General features: G+C 39.2%; 1 protein-coding gene across 2 annotated transcripts in view; it reads right to left on the bottom strand.

Moving 5' to 3' along the window:
• znf469 (zinc finger protein 469) overlaps positions 1 to 13,560 on the bottom strand; it is a 160,242-nt gene extending 146,682 nt beyond the window's left edge. The window contains exons 1-2 of one of the 2 annotated variants that reach the window (XM_088377676.1): positions 13,243 to 13,560; positions 2,693 to 2,747 (exon numbers count right to left, since the gene is read on the bottom strand). The gene's annotated coding sequence lies outside the window, so the exon portion shown is untranslated. The remainder of the gene's footprint in view (positions 1 to 2,692; positions 2,748 to 13,242) is intronic. The other variant, XM_088377678.1, reaches the window with a different exon arrangement.
• Positions 13,561 to 16,747: the final 3,187 nt, after the last annotated feature.

Here is a 16,747-nt window from a genome sequence, read left to right as displayed (position 1 = left end):
CCTCACTGTTTCCAGCACAAACCTCAGTCAGGCCTCAATTTAACATGGCTCACAATGATGTCTGGAAAAAAATCATGCCAGCACACATATTATCATATTAATTACCAGTACCACAGTACATTTGTGCTCACAAGGAGGAAAAACAGATCACAAAATAAAGGGTCACAAAAATGAGAGTGATGTCTAACCAGAGGAATTTGTTTACACAAAATTGTTTTTCAAATGGTAAAAGAGCAGCACGTTTTGCAATCAAGCCACTGTCAAAGAAAAACCCGGGGAAATCTTTTGATTCCTATGATGGCTTACATGAATGGCTAAAAGACTGAATACAAAGCTGCTACGGTATATCTCTGCTCACGCAAAAGAAGATAAAGACACTGGATCACAAGCGTGACAAGTACGCCAAACAAAGTGGCGGCTGGTGTTGCTGTGATATGGAAGCATGTTGTCCAGCCCATCCACCGCTGACTGAACCAAAGCCATATCGCTTGAGGTAAGCGGGCCTGTTATTGTTAAGTCCTCAAAAGCTTTGGGTGGTCCATGTTGAGATGTACACACATGTATGATGTGTGCCAGAGAGACGAGATGCAGCAGGCGCATGCATTGCAGTAGGATACATACATACATACAGGTTGTGGCGAACACCTGCTGTTTCCTCTGCCGTAAGACCGCTGACCTAAAGGTTGTGGAGCACGCTCATCCCCAATTATGTACTACGTTGTACAAAACACTGACCTTGAGAATGGATTTTTCTTTATCCTGACTTTACTGACAATGAAAACTTGGCATGACTCAGACCGCCTGATTATGTGCCAGTGGGATGTCAATCAAACACATGTAAACACATGCAAGAGCACAGATAGGCATCAATTACAGGCTAACATCTTTTCCACGACAGCACACATCACTGCATGGGTATGAAGCAAACCTGTACAGACCATAGTCATCCCAAAGAAGCTTCTGGATGTCACCGACATGATTTAGGGCCTACATTTTAGGCACATGTGAGCAAAACAAAAAGTAGTAGAATAGAATCTCTTGAGATAAATGCAGAGAGGTTTTGTACTATTTGATATTTCAACAAAATCTACAGAGCGAATACCTCTAAAGTCACACAAAAATACAGAACCATGCATGACATCATACTGTGTATAGCAAGAAAGGCACGATTCTAAAAGACAAGTAAAGCAAATTGAATCTTGAGGAAGAACATGCCAATTCTGTACAAGCAGCTCACAGCCGAGATTTGCATGTGTAATCTCGGAGCTGTGAGGCACGCGTGCTAACCGCTTAAGTAGTCATCAATTACAACTGTAACATTTAATATTTGTGTATTGTTGTTTAGTCACTAGCCAGTGTTGACAACTTGCGGAGGCAATGTAATGACATCCACGTGTCACTGGAAATGTAAATAAACAGTCAACAAAATTGGATTCTGGGCATAAAATCAAAATTGGGCATTTGGACATGCGATGTAAATCATGTTGAAGTTACACACAAGCAAATAGTGAATCAAAAATAAATATGTCAGTCCCCTCCCCTGACAGTAGCTGCTTCCAGTATTTGTAATACAGCTCATAAATCATAACGCCCATTCCAGTTGTGAGCTATTGAGAAAGAGTAAACCTTTACTCAACAGTCACTTAAAAAGACGACAGCATTTATACAGCTTGACAAGATTTGGAGTGCAAATATAATGAGACCAATTATCATAAGGTTATTCTTGGCCAAGGTCAATATTGATCCCTGAACAAACCGTGTTCATGTAAATTAAAAGAAACATGTAAAGTTCCTTGAGCAAATATTGCTGTCGCCGTATATTCTGTTTAAATGTTAAATCATTCAGACATCATTTCATTCTGTTTTCACTTTGTGAAAATGTGTCTTTGTTTTACAAACCGTATATTCTGTTTAAATGTTAAATCGTTTAGACATCATTTCATTCTCTTTTCACTTTGTGAAAATTTGTCTTTGTTTTAAATGTTTTTAAAGAGGTAAATCACAAGACTGGTCAATGCCATGGTCTCATTTGATTATTCTATTTTGTCGATTACCGCTATCAATTATTCACAGGTGGACAGTTCTAAAATCTGGTAAATCTCATTTAATATAGTAACACACAATCATACTACATATTTTATATTCAAAGTTCAAAAAACATTTTTCACCAAAGACAAAATGTGACTGATTGTGAAGACGTACGTATTTGGGATTAAAAACATGCAAACCTATCTACCTAATAGTTGTTAACATCTACTTAATATCTAAACGAATTCCATTGATGCCATACCACCGCCCCCTTGTGGTAAAATATTGTATGAGTCCTGAATAAGCTTTTGAACGTTTTCCTTCTATCAGAAAATACAGACAGTACAGTACAAACACTGTACAGAATATGGATTTGCACAGTTTAATTTTGTATTCTGTAACCGCAAGCATTTGGGGTCAGCAAAGGATTCTGAAAACGTGTTCTATTAATTTGGATTAGATTTGGGATTTAAACTATAATGAGCTCATTGAACCTGACTCAGGAATCACAATTATGTACATTTATGTAGAGCATATGTTTACAGATCATTTTAACTTTGCATGTAAAACAGATGCCATTTTATTTAATAGATATTTATTTTATATTATTTATTTTGGTATACATACAATTCAAACATAATTATTTTTAAAGTGTTGTACTTACCCTCTCACTTAGGTAAGGCTCAACAGCTGCTCTCAGTTTGCTTGGTATCACATTCCTATCAGAGAAAAGACCAAAAGCATGTCATGTAACACACACAATACAGCAATACATATGTATACATTTATATCAGGGGTGTCAAACTCATTTTTTTTTGCGGGCCGCATTGTAGTCATAGCTTCTTTCGGAGGGCCATTATGACTGTCAACCCCAAATACATGTATGAGCAACTCATATTATAAACAGTATAAGCTACAAAGCAAACTGACAACTCGTTTTCAAATCAGACGAGTAAAAACTGGTCAAATATTTAGAAAAAAAGATATTAAAAGTGAAGACAATTTGCAATTCTAGTAATGACACACAAATTTGATGCACAATTTGTCTTGGCGGGCCACATAAAATGATGTGGCGGACCGTATCTGGCCCCCGGGCCTTGAGTTTGACACCTGTGCTTTATATGCTGCGTGTTGCATAGCTACTTGCTAGCTTTCAACTGTACTAAATTAATAAAAGTCAGTGAAAATGTGTGTTACTCTCAATTCTGCCAAGTACACAAACGCTTGAACCATAGGAATGAATTTAGTCAATGTACTGTAAATAGGGAGAGCGTTTTCTACGTCTTGGATAAAACACACAACCAGATTTTTTTTTCCAGGTGAAAGCTTGCCGTGAAATAAATACAGTAGGTAATCGCTTTTCAATCAGTGTTTTAAAATGAATCTATTGACCTTGATGACTCCACGCTCAGAGAAACAGGTAATATATAGGTAATATATTTGAATGTGTTAAACCGTTTGTGAGGTAATAGTACTAATATGAAAATGAAGCTTCAAATTTGCTTCATGAGCCAGTTGTATTTTTTTGACTCCTCTAAATTGGAGCTCTGTTCAAAATTGGGATGAAAGTACACTTAACATTCCTTTAGTCAAACCAACAAGGCCATATATAGTGGTTCATGAAGGAAATGTTAAACTTCATTCTCCCATCACTAGTAAATGGCCAAATCAAGTCATAACAGCATAGATCATTTCCGCCAGCTGACAACTGTTCTTCAAGATCATCCCCTGCTTTCACTTTTCTGGGATGCCGAACATTGTTTGCTCCAAGAGGAAATCCCTCTGTGGCCAAATTTTGGAATTTGAAAAAAATGCATTATCCCTTCAGGATGACATTGTATACAGAGCTGGCGGAATAAAACAACTACATATGGAAAACATTGCGGCCAATTACAGTACAGTAGTAGAGACACTTGAAGCGGATCTGTAATATGTATACAGCAAAGCCACAACATGCTTTTAGGGCTAAAAAAAAAAAAGATGAAGTTGCTTGAGTATTAGCAAACAAGGGTTAGCGTATTCTATTGGTTCCATCACCACAATTATGTTGAAAGGCATGCAAAATTAGGGACTATTACCAGCAAACAATGATGAGAGTGAAATCTTAAATATACAGCAGATGAGTTTTTGACTTGATTCATAATTAAAGGTACATTCCATTCTCTTGTCTAAACCAGTTGATTTGATTATGATTGGGTGATATGACATTGCTTTCAATTGCACAAGAATGTAAATAGGCCAAAGGTCTAGTGTGTGGACAAGTGAGTAGAATAACACACAACATAAGACTCAAAAATGCGCATGATTACACAAGTACAGTAGCACTGAAGGGACATGAGTGGAATTACATCATAATGTTTTACATATGACACGAAAGGAGACTGGTGGATGACCATTGTCAAAACCATTTTGTCCATTCATGCTTTTCAAAAGAAGCCATATATCCGCACTCTGATAAACCACGTAGGCAACGTACGACATCTACTAGTGCTTATCCAAATGCATTACACAATTCACCGAGGTTTCATCCTATCAAGTCAAAGTGTATTGCTACCCCAACGTTACCAGTGGTGTGACTTCACATACAGTACATAAAGACAAATATTACAGCAGTGTCAAATTAAATTCCCACTGCTGAATAATATAGGCTGCAAATACCTCTGCTTAAGTGCCCCATCAGTTCTGAGTGTAACATTTAACAGAGCAGGCCAAAAGACTCATGTTGTAGAGAGGCTTATTCTCCTTCCTTAAAAAATGTTTATTAAAACAACGCAACCTACAAAGCATGTATATGGGGCGTTAAACAAAATCTTGCATACACTGTAATTGATTTTGTTTACATTTGCAGGGACAACATTTAATTTAGTTTGAGAGAAGCACTTTTCTGATGTTAGATGTCAACTCATCAGATCAAACAGTTGCTTTGTTACATAGAGTTTTGTTAATTTTCTTCATGGCAAATTGACAAACATCAAATATGTTTTCATTAAATTCTATTGAGGTTGTGTTTAAAGGGCTACTTTCTCCTACTATTGACAATCTATCATCATTATTTTATAAGGCAGGGCTCTACACTAATTTTTCCACTGTTAGCAATTGTGCTACCAACTTTCTCAGTGATTTGATTTAGGGGGCTGTAGCAAGAACATGCATTTTATGAATAATGGTCTTCATTGGCATACCATATTTTCTTATGAACTAAGACCTGGAAGATGGCAGAAGTGTGGAAACATTCCAGATTAAAATGCAAAGCGACCATTGTTCCACTTGTGTCACATGGTCCTCCTGCATGCCCACAATTTTTTCTCTGCTGCCTTTCTTTCTGTTTCGCCTCCCAGACAAACTCTGCGGTCGGACCGTGGTCTTGGCGGCAGCACGCAATGATCGGGCGGGGTCTGGTCAGAGTCAGACTTGTAGTGTAGCTATTTGCTCAGTCAAAAACAAAGAATAATTTTATGACACAATGTCTGGTAATCTGACAAGGCGACCGAAAAAGAAGTCATAGTCTGGTCTCTCAGTGGTAGGGTGGTCGTCTCCCTTCAGAGAGGTTAGGGGTTCAAACCCAGGCCCAGCTATTGTGACCATGTCAAAGTGTCCTTGAGCAAGACAACGAACCCCCACTTGCTCCTGATGGTATGTCATCAGTAAGTGAATTAAGAAGCAGTGTGAAGATTTAAGCAGAAAGATAACAGAATTCAAGTCTGTCTGACTCAGCGTTCATCCATACTCAGCTGGCTAAGTAACTGAGATGTTTTTGCAGTGAAGGTTCTCAGGATATTTTTTCAGGACTGAAATCAGAACTATACAATATGTGATACACCCAAGGTTAGCTATGTAACCTAGGAAAATGGTAACAGGCAAAACAAAGATGCGCCAACAAATGGTCTGAATTATGGGGGGGCTGGATAACAAAGTAGAGAAGTGATTGTGGTTTTGCTATGCCAAGGTTGTTTGCACCGCTTTGTCACTTAGCATCTAGCAGTGTTGGAAATCATTTTAAAAGGAAAATTAAAAAGTGATTTAATTCCCAATGGGAAATAAGATTTTGGAAATAACAACTCTCCCATATCCAGAAGAAGGATGTCACAAATCAAAGCATGTTGCCTTAAGTTGATCTTCTTTGCAGCCTCGTTCCTTTACTGTTGTAAATTCTGGGCTCTGCTTCTTTGCTGTCACTCCTGGCTTCCTTTCACAAACAAGGCAGCTACCCAGAAAGATGAGACCAATAAATTGGCAGAGGACATCTGTTATTTGATCATATAGGTACTAGAAAACCTTTCATTGGAAATGGTAGCTGTGTGACTGTTTTTGTGTCCATGAAAGATTACAGCTGTTTTTCTCATTTACCTTTCGTTCTGACGGGAAAAAAAAATGGGCTAAAGTACACTTCACCTGGGATGGAAGCAATGATCAGATATCTGCTATTATATATAATTGGAACACATCCTGTGATTATGCGAAAGGCTTAACTGGACTTGCTGGAAAGAAAAAAAAATCCATCAAAAACACCCACACTACTGAGTAATGTATCTTTCCTTAAGCAAAATTCCTTCAGTCATATACAGTACAGTACATTATTATCTGGAAATGAAAAGAGTGCCATTTGTATAGTATGTTTACAAATGGCAAGTGCTCTAGTTGGAAGCATCTGCACCAGTCATCCCACAGAGCCAACCTTGTTTCATCATCACCAAGCAGGCCTGAGGTGATGTCTGCCCAAATCTGCCTCCCTCCTCATACTGTCTTTGCATTATCCCATCATCCAGCCACCAGTCTCCGCCCTCATCAGCGGGGCTTCTGTAGCTCCTCCACTCATGCTTTCAGGCTCTTCAGGACTGACTAAAGCTATTAAAAGCTCCCGAATACATTACAAACCCATACGCACTGTGGACTTGTGTGGGCTGGTGAAGTCTGACATGTGGAAGCAGTTAGTACTAAACAAAAAGAGGAGTGAGCTGTAAAACAATCAAAAATATGAATAAACAAGGGCTAAGCTCGAATATAACATTTAAATAAATTCACCCAACACAACGTAAGTCTTAAAATGCCTTCTTGTCAATCTCAGCGTGGAAGCCCTGAACAGTAATGACCAAAATTACCAACAGTTTATGATACTTAGATTATATTATCGCTTTACAAATACACACTGCAATTACTCATTGTGTAAAATGTAAATGCTGCACTAATGCTTTTATTTATAGGAGGATAAAATGGTGACGTTTCCTTTTCTAAACCATGGAACAATGTCCATCTGTCCCATCTGATTCAATAAACTAGCCTCTAAATATGAGTGCATAATATAAGCCAAGGATGAAAAACGACCTCCAACACTAATGCGGTGTGAAATGGCCGTCTATTACAGATCACACTTTGGATCACTACTGAAAGTTCTGACAGAATTCTTTGTATTTTATGTCCTCTGCATTTTTTCATTCCAAACTCCCCCAGTCTTGAACTCAGCACACACCTGTCATCACCGATGCCACACATTGGAGCAGTAAGTAACTACCCAGAATGCAATTTGGGGAGTCTGGTTATCACAACCCCGTGTGACACTGATGCCCCATTTAATCACGTTAATGATTATTAAATTACAAAAAGAATTTGTCTCACGAGTACAGCAAAATAAGACATAGGAAAATGTAGATTTAGGGCATGAACAGCAATGTTCAAAGCTCAGAAAGTCATTAAGCAATATAAAATGGTACAGTGATACTGATCAACCAAATGAGCCATTACACAATGCAAATTGAGCAGTAGTACTACTACTGTAATCATATCCCTAAAGATTACCCAGATTTCAACATGTTTCACATATACTGTACAAACATAAGTGGGCCTTGGATTGATCCCATTAGATTGCCAAGCACACAAAAAACATTAAGACTCACATTCGTATCATCTGCAGTGTGAGTGATTGAGAGTCTACACATTTTCTAACTTGCATGTTTTAGAGGATAAGCGGAAGAAGATGGATGGATGGATGGATGTTTTAGAGGTTGCGGGGTGAAACCAGAGTGCCTGGTGAAAGACCACACAAGAATACACAATCTAAACAGGCTTGAGATGAGATTCAAATCTAGAAGCTTTGACCGTAAACAGACTCGCAAGCCACATATTGCGCCGTGTCACCCAAAAACAGACAAGTGTTGAAACGTAGACATCGTTTTATTCAGGCTATTCAGACTCGTTAATCCAATGAGTAACCATGTCAAATCCATTGGTTAACCGGTGATTTGTTCTACCTTCGCGCAAATTGACAAACTTCCAACGGCAAGCTCTGTGACTGCATCTGAGCTGAGGATGTGGAATGGGAGTTTGAGCAGCTGTCTGACGGAGTACTTCAGTGCCTTGCCAGCTGGAGACGAGGTGACTCTGAAGCTAGCAATTGACCAGCGGCCATGTGGATGAGTGAGCGGAAGGAATCGGAGACTGACATTTGTGAAAGGGAGTGTGCATGCTTGTTTGCCAGCATGTGTCCTGCAATTAACCTGTGACCAGTCCAGGGTGTCCCGGATATGGGAAGTCAGTTGGGAGAATCTTCAGCTCACCCGTGACTCTAATGAGGATAAGCGGTATAGAAACTCAATAATTGATCGATTGTGACAGCCGTCTTTTCAACAAAACAAGAACAGAATAGTTTGCAGTCGAGAGGCAGCGTTTGTACGTGTGTGTGTGTGTACGTGTGTGTGCGCACGTGTAGTGGTGGTGGAGGAGAGGAGGTTCTACCCACTCATCATCATGTGACCAAGAAGAGCTAATCCAGATGGTGAAGAATTACCTTCCAGATAGCACTTCCATGACTGTTTCTTCATAATTCACACCTTTAACAAACAACTCGAATGTGTATTCTTATTGTGTGTATTCACAAGAATAAACAACTCGTCCATAACTAACCCATAAAACCATCTGGCTGATTTCACACTGGCCTTGCAACAAACTGACTCAAAGTGAGTTCACCCAGTGCAAGCAAGGAGTTTTGTTCTGTTCCTTCTTGTTTACATGAGATTTCTCCCGGGGCCTTTGCAGGATGGCTGCCAGCCACACTCACTTCATCATGGTGCTGAGTAGTGACAATATCCACCATGGGTGTCTCCCTATCTTGTCTCATCGTCTCTAATTGCGCTAAAATTCGGCTCGGCCATTGGACGGCTGGGAACAACAACCTCCACCTTAATCACAAAGGTTCAAGCTTGCAGAGCTGAGTCATATACCCATGAAAATACAACGTTCTTGTCCTTTGCAGAGCCCATTAAATAGTTTGTGTTTTTCCTCTAATCTACATTCTCTTTTGTTTACTTATATCATGACATCACATATTTGATCTTCCATAGAGCTGGCACATTCAAACACAAAGATGAATACAACAGCTGAACGGATTCTTTCTGAAGCAGCTCACCTGTAATAGTCTGAGAAAAGTTGTGTACCTTATTTAACTGGTTACATTAAATGGATTTGTTGATATTTGCAATTTTCATAGTGTTGCTAGGAGATATTTAAAAAAATATGACTAGCTGCACATAATGGGCTTCGGGTCTCAATTACAACCCAACAAATAATATCCAGAAGCTAAAAGCTCAGGTCACCTCACAGATGTGCAATTGGACTTGGGCCTACGCTCTGGCTGGACCATATCTGAAGGTTTAGGGCCGTTATAGATCATATTTGAAACGGTATACATAAATCCATCTATCTTGACTAAAGCCTCAATTCTTAGCCAAGAAAAAATATTTCAAAGCATGCTGCTGCCACCAGATTACAGCGTTCCTTTGCTTACGCCTACTGTTGTTTCTTCACCAAACTTACCAAAACGATCCAATTTATATTGGACACACATAACATTGGAGCCTACAAAAGCATTTTTCCCTGGTTGAGTAAGAGGGAGGAGTAGTCAGCTGCTAAGTAATCAGCAGCCATCACTAAATTATATTCCGTAATTTGTGGTCAAGAAGTAAGTGAAAATTAAATTGACATTAAACTGTCCTCCTCTCTGTACTATGAGTTTTATTATCCAACTAGATTCATAATGCAACGTTGATGTTAAAATGGTGTCCTACAAACTCCACGTCTGTCATCATTAATCATGAACTTACGCAACCTAGACGTGAGAATGGGGTGCATGTCTCATCCAAACTCAAAAGTGCATCTTTCTTCCTCTACCCCAACAGTGCTGTGAAATAATCATCTGCACAGCTGAAATATATCCAGTTTCTCAAGCCAGAGATTGAACAAGGCTTTTCTGTTTCATGGTCTCTGGTGACTCTGGTGGCAGAATGTCTTGTACAGACTGGGCTTGGCCTCGGATGCCTTGCTCGTAACACAAGGACACAATCCCACAATCAGACATGGAGGCTCAGCAATGTGTTTCATGGGAGGCGAGGAGTTCACTTTGTGAAGTCCCATAAACAGTCAAAAACACAATAAATCTCACATGTATCTCCACTCGCGCACACTCACAACAATATAAATCAACACAAAGTAGTTGGCTTCACACATGCACACTGTGACACTGGTAAATCCTGATTGGTTGAACATAAACCAAAATGGTGGGATGATACGTTAGACTGTGGTGATTAACAACCAGAAAAGCCGCGGAGTCCCAGTTAGCCAAAGTTTGGTGCAATTTGACAAGAGGAAAATACATTTTTAGATCAGCCATTTATAACCCCCGACAAACAACTTATACTGCATGCCACATCTGGCATCGTCATATTTATAGTGGCGACAAAAATAAGAACATTTAAATCAAACGCAGCCTTTTCTCAGAGCTCTTCTACGTCTGCAGAGTGAAAGTCAAAGTGGAGTTTTCTTTCATCGCATAAGCACATAAGAGCTTTCTGGCGTTAACAAACAAGCAGTCGTTCTCCCATGGAATTAGACATGGACTCGGTCCAAACTAGATGATCTCGCTCAGTCCCTAATGCCTCTGAAAACAAAAGGGCCATTCTAGCTTGTTCAAACTCAATAGAGTGTGAATAAAATGACTTTGTATGATATATGTACAAAAATTATTTGTGTCTCTGATGGAGGGCGCTTAGCAAGCTAGAACAATGCATGTGTGAGGTTATCCTCACAATGATGCATAGTATTTACACTGATGTTGTTAAGGATCTGAATTTTTCTCTGAAATGCAACCTGACATTTGCCAAGGAACATTCCTCGATAAGGAGGTAGAAATAACTGAGGCAAACGACGCAGTGCCAGGTACTGTGTGTCAAGCATTTACAACCAGGTCAGTAGAAAGAAAAAAGAAAAGCTGCTAATGGAGCTTGTTATTCATGATTATTCAACAAATGTACGAAATCTTCATTAGAATCAAGTATGCAGCCTCACTTCATGCCAAAGTTGATCATATCAACTTTCTTGCAGCTTGGATACAACTGACACTGTTCTCTCTCTATCGCAGTGACTCCCAGAATCCATTAGTCCAAGGGGCATTAAACTATAAAGTGGGAAAAACTCCCTTTCCTAACATATTACCTTGCAATTTGACAAATACATCTGGTGAGGCGGTTTTATGCGGACAAGATGTTTTCTTTATAGCCTCCAAGGAACATAACAGCTAAATTAGTTCCCATTTGGTGCAACATAGACACATAATCGGAGAAAAAAGGGGCTCCTCACTTTACGATGCAGTTCTGCTTCCATGGAAGTGAAAAACAAAGAATTTGTACGCAAGTCGGTATGCACCGTAAACTATCACTCATGCAGTAGTGAAATCATAATTAGAGTCAATATTTGTGTGAAAAATAACACTTCTACACCATAAGTATTAGGACTATCAATTTTGAATATTTGTACAATTGGTTATTCAATCAATTATTCCGTAATTGTCAATGAATTAATCAACTTAGTGTACTGAAACATTTCCTCAGTTGCCATTTATTAAACAATTATTTTAATTTATTTGTTGAATAAAAACAACTAAATAGGAGCTAAGCAATATCCTAACATAGTATACCAACACCCACTAATTTATTTCTCTAACTCTCTGCAAGTGTTAAATTGCACTTCTACAACACAGAAAGATAATCACAACATCCTATATCCCTAGTGAGATATTTTTAGAACAAGCCCACGGCCACTTATGTAATCCTTGTGGGTACCGTGTGTGCAGCATGTTGTTGACCCTTACTTCAAATTCTATGAATGTTTTTTTTTTTGTTTTTTTTAACATGTGCCCTGTGGTGACCCTTTCAGGAGTACACTATACGTCTCAACGAAAAGTCCTCTGGATAAGGCTTCAGCTCATCCTAACCAGGACAGCGCTTTGGAAAATAAATGGATGGAGGCTTAGATCACATATCCTAGAAATCTAAAAAAGGCAAGCCCAAGCTAGGCATTAATGACATTCAACACAAGGGCTGTAAAAAAAAACTATTTTAAATTTTAATTGTTAAGGTGAAGTATAATTCCGAGAACCACTTCCTGTATGTTTAAAAAAAACATACAGGTAATGTCAGGATGGATACGTCTATATTTTGTGCAAGTCAAAGCTGATCGTTATAATCTATGTAAATTTGCATCGGCATTTGATCATTTATGTGATTACTTAATATTCAGACTCATACGCATCTCTTATTCAGGAGGACTGTTTTACTACAAGTAACTTTTTCCACCCCTGCCTTCCACGTTTCTGCACATTAGGACAATTTTGGCAGACTAAGTCAACTACAAGACTTGCATGTTACGAGAGAGGCAAGAGTAGGAGTGGATATTTTGGTGATATTAGCGTCCAGGAGTAGTTAGGCCTATTAGAGTTACCACAGTGCAGCACAGTAATTTATTAATAAGGATTAATTCTTTATTAATAGGTCAAAAGGTGGCACTAGTTAACTCGTGAGGTCAGAGTGTGTATTAGTACATGATTGTTTTTCTATTTTGATCCAAAGTGCGCAGGTTTGCCAATGAAATAAATACTCTTCCAATTAAGCGAATTGACAAAGATGTAAAATGCATTTGTAGAGGAAATTGCAACAGGAACACTATTTAGAGTTGGCTGCACTTGAAGCTTTCAAAAGAAAAGTTAAACAACTGCGAGGAGCAAGACATGGAGCATCTGTCAGTTTGTTACAAACTACGTCATCATGTCTGAAGTTCATCATCCACCGCTGCAGCGTCACACGCACGCACTTTGATAACTGGACAAACAACTGCGACGCCTTTCGCTCGCTCTCGCTCTCTCTCTTTCTCGCTTTTTTTCCTTTTACTTACATTAGTTGCTAATTGTTAAAGATGTCCACTGGAAGATCTGTGCTGCCAGCTTGATCGGTGTGTGTTTCTGCTTGTGTTTGTACCCCTCCTCACACATCTGGTCGCGAAAACGCGAGAGGACCTCCCCTCTCACTTCTCTACTCCACTCCAAGAAATTCCCTTTAGGTGGAATTGTCAGTCGTACTCCGAAAGTTGCACATAAACACCAATGAGGCGTCAAAGTGTTCCTTCCTGCAAGTTGGTCCCTAGGTGACATCAATAGGAAGTTGGGACTCATGAGCGCGCGCTCAACTTTCAAACAACACGTGGTCCGCTGAGACTAGACGCAGGATTTGCAACAGCTGTTCACATGACATCCCGTTCAGCACGCACATACGCATGGTTGCAAAGAGTAACTCTGATTTGAATGCAAATAATGTGACAACAGACACACATTTACCTGGGAACAATCAGTGGTGGGAAATCACGAAACCAACACTTTTTTTATTACACGACGGATGATGGACAACAAAAAAAGATGTCAAATTGTGAATTAAGAGGTAGGCTTATTTTTAATAATACCAAAATTTCAATTTCAATCAAGACCAGTTGAGGTCTTGATTGAAATTGAAATTTTGGTATTATTAAAAACTTGGAGAAAGTGGCCCCTATAACACAACCTAACAGGTTTACAAGATAATTTAGATTGGAAATGAACAAAAACCACTTTTCCCAAGCTAATTCCAAACAAACAGCCTGTTCAGTAATTAATATTTAAAAAAATATTTAATATGAATAATTTCAGGCTAAACTGACATAAACTTCACTTTGTTCGCCTTCATTTGAGACACAAAACAGCATTCTTCTGATTGGTTAGTTACCTGGATGTGGGCGTCTTGTGCCCGCTGTGTCTCTCTATTCTGTTGGCTCCATGGAAAGTTATGGGAATTTAGCGGGCCGTGGGTACAATTAATTATACAGTGCACCCGAGGGATCAACAGCGGAGAGACGGCATCGTTCGTCTGCGCGCTGCAGGTAATTTTTTTTCCCACCTGCATGGTGATGTCACACAACACAAATGTAACAGGCAGCCAAGACCGCACACACTCAAAAAACATTGGCTGCCTGTTATATTTATTCAAAGTGCAACGTACAATTCATATAACCTGGTCAACTTCATATATAATAGATTACTTCATGTTGAAATAACAAGTCATCACGTTTATATGCTGACGCTGCAAAAAAATGGTGCAAAACATATTGAATGTGCTGCAGTGGCAATAACTCATGACGTAACAACCCGAGGTTGTAGGTTCAAATCCACACTTTGGCTTTCCCATGTAGAGTTAACATCGGTACATGCATGGGTTTTCTTTGAATAGACAAAAAAAGGAACATGGGTGTCCATCCAGCTCTAAAGAGAGTAAAAGCATGAAAGTTGAAGTAAATTTTTGCTCATCACAAAAAAAAAACAGTCCTTGAGGGGATGGAAAATAAAATAAATAAAATAGAAATAAATCAAAGTAAAATAAATAAAAGTAATGTAACATCGAATAGACTTTCATCATCCTTGGAAATAAGAGAGCATCCAACCTTCTCGACAGGATTACACAAGGCAAGTAAATTTACATAATATAAAATCACTTCGGTCAGATTCGGATTCTTTATCTGACTAACAAATTGGATGTGCATTTTTACATTTTCCCTGGAGATTGTTGCCTTCTATCCTCGTCTGTTGAAACGTTGTTCTTTCATCGCTACAACTAAAATGAGAGCCAAATAGGGTAACAAATCCTATCCTAGATCAAGACAGGTTCTGAAAAATGACCATGTTCTTTACATACAGTAGTCACTACGAAGGTGTTCTGGAGCAAGGCATCTAAATCCAGTTTTCTCTCTGCTGCCAGCATTGGTGTGTGAATAATTCTGAAGGCCGTCCTCGCTACTAGGGCCAGTTAAATGCGGTAGGTAAGGTGAAAATAGCAGGCTATCAATAAAATAGATTTATGAAAATAACACAAAATGAATCATTGATGAATCAAGATGAGACAGTGCTTCAAGATTTACTGATGTTTGATAAATAAATACAGCCACACAAACAGAATCTTGGTCATTTGCAAGCACAGAGCAGAAAGAGAGAGAGAGAAAACAGAGATGTCTTGGTGAACCACGTTTGCATGTCTTGATACTTGCATACTTTGTATGTTTTGCTCGTAGTACTTTAAATGATAGGATTGCATGACGAGGTCCAATTTAAACACCGCAGTCCTAGTGTAATCGCACTCTCCACATAAATCAGAACAATCCTGGCTCTGTCTGTTTAGGATTGTTGTGTCCAATGATCTTTATGGATCCCAAGATAATCATTCCTTCTAAGGGTCTGATGGCAGGTGAGCAGTAACTATGACATGCCGATATGCAGATATTAAATCAGACCAGCACTGAGAAGGAAGATACATACACTGTAAGAACAAAAGTGTTGTTGCTACACAGGTTGTAAATATGAGAGTTGGTCTCGCTTTCGCATCTATAGCAACTTTTCTAAAGATTTTAGTGTGCATGTGTGGGGAATAACTGTGCATTCAGCCAAAAGAACATTTCTAATGTGTAAAATCATTATTGTTGGACAATTGTGTCAAGTTGAGGTCAAGGCTCTTGTGTTCTCCCACACAGAGATTTTTTCCCATAAAGTTGGTAGCATACAAGAGGTCATATGAAAGGACAACTAAGGAATTTCCAGTGCCTTCTGGTAACATTTTATAGAATTGAGCTTCCTATACTTGCCGCCTGAATGTCGCGTGATGATGTGGTAGGACCTTCATGGCTGGATGATTCTGATAAGACTTCAACCATCCAACCGCAACACACATATGTGTTTCTCATCCCACAAATGTCTGATAGTATATCGTCAGTGAATTGAATACATCTGCCAAGGAGAAATACCGTAAACTTCTAAAGACAAAGTGCAGAACATTTTGCCTTGTTTAGTAATCTGTCAGTCAGGACACTCCTTCCTAAACACGGTTTTCTTCTATCAATGCTTTGTTTCTGTTTCCAGCAGGTTATCTTCGAGCCAGTCTGAGAGAGGGTCCGTTGCTAGGAGAACCACAGCAACACCTGGAGGGAACCCAGGATTGTAAAAGTGAAGAGAAGAGCCTGCTCTGAGTGCAACATGGAGAGATCACTGGGAGGAGGCATTTGAAATGAGCGATGTCAGGATTGTTTTTATAAGATGGACATAACAGTTGATCCCCTCCAAGCTATTGACCGGCTTAGCGAAAGACTTTAAAAGGGGAGTAAATGGGGTGTAACACTCAATGAGCAAGGAGTGAGAGTTGCATAGCAGCGCAGTTATATAAGACGGGGAGTGAGGAAAATGGACAAGATGAAGTGGCCGTGAAGAGAGGTCAGAGACAGCAACAACAGACTGAGAGAGAAACAAGAGGAAGCAGTCAAGACTTCAGACAGGGATGTTGTTTTATCAAGTTCACTTTGTCGCCTGCTTCTTTCTCCCATTCCAAAATAC

The sequence above is a fragment of the Syngnathus floridae genome, chromosome 6 (assembly GCF_059516105.1).
Source record: "Syngnathus floridae isolate MCC-2025c chromosome 6, RoL_Sflo_1.0, whole genome shotgun sequence".
Taxonomy (NCBI): domain Eukaryota; kingdom Metazoa; phylum Chordata; class Actinopteri; order Syngnathiformes; family Syngnathidae; genus Syngnathus; species Syngnathus floridae.
Note: the sequence above shows the minus strand (reverse complement) of the source record. Positions and strands in the feature narration are given on the sequence as shown.